This window comes from Penaeus monodon, chromosome 20 (assembly GCF_015228065.2).
Source record: "Penaeus monodon isolate SGIC_2016 chromosome 20, NSTDA_Pmon_1, whole genome shotgun sequence".
Classification (NCBI taxonomy): Eukaryota; Metazoa; Arthropoda; class Malacostraca; order Decapoda; family Penaeidae; genus Penaeus; species Penaeus monodon.
The window spans coordinates 42441423-42441805 of NC_051405.1; positions in this window are offsets into that span (position 1 = coordinate 42441423).

The following is a 383-nucleotide window of genomic DNA, read 5'->3' on the forward strand; positions in this document are numbered from 1 at the left end:
AAACCATATCCTCTTTTTTGATACGAACCGTCCTAACAAATCCCTTGAAATGGAAGAAGAAGAAAATAACATACGATACTAAAAAATAGAAAAAAAAAACCTGCAAACGTTTCCGCGTGAAATTAGCCTTCCCCTCTTAGACGGAAACTCAAATCGAGATCAGAGAAGAAGTCAATCGCGTTCAATTAAAAGCAATTACTAAGGGAGGACCCCCCCCCTCCCGAACACACGCGCCTCTCTTCGCAACCACCACGCCGAAGCCAGTGCCAGCAGAGAGGACTGTGAGAGGAGGAAGTGGACGACGGTTGATCTCCCCTCCCCCCCTTCTCCCCTTCCACCCATCTCCCTTCCACCCAACTATCTCTGCATCATTCCACATCCCG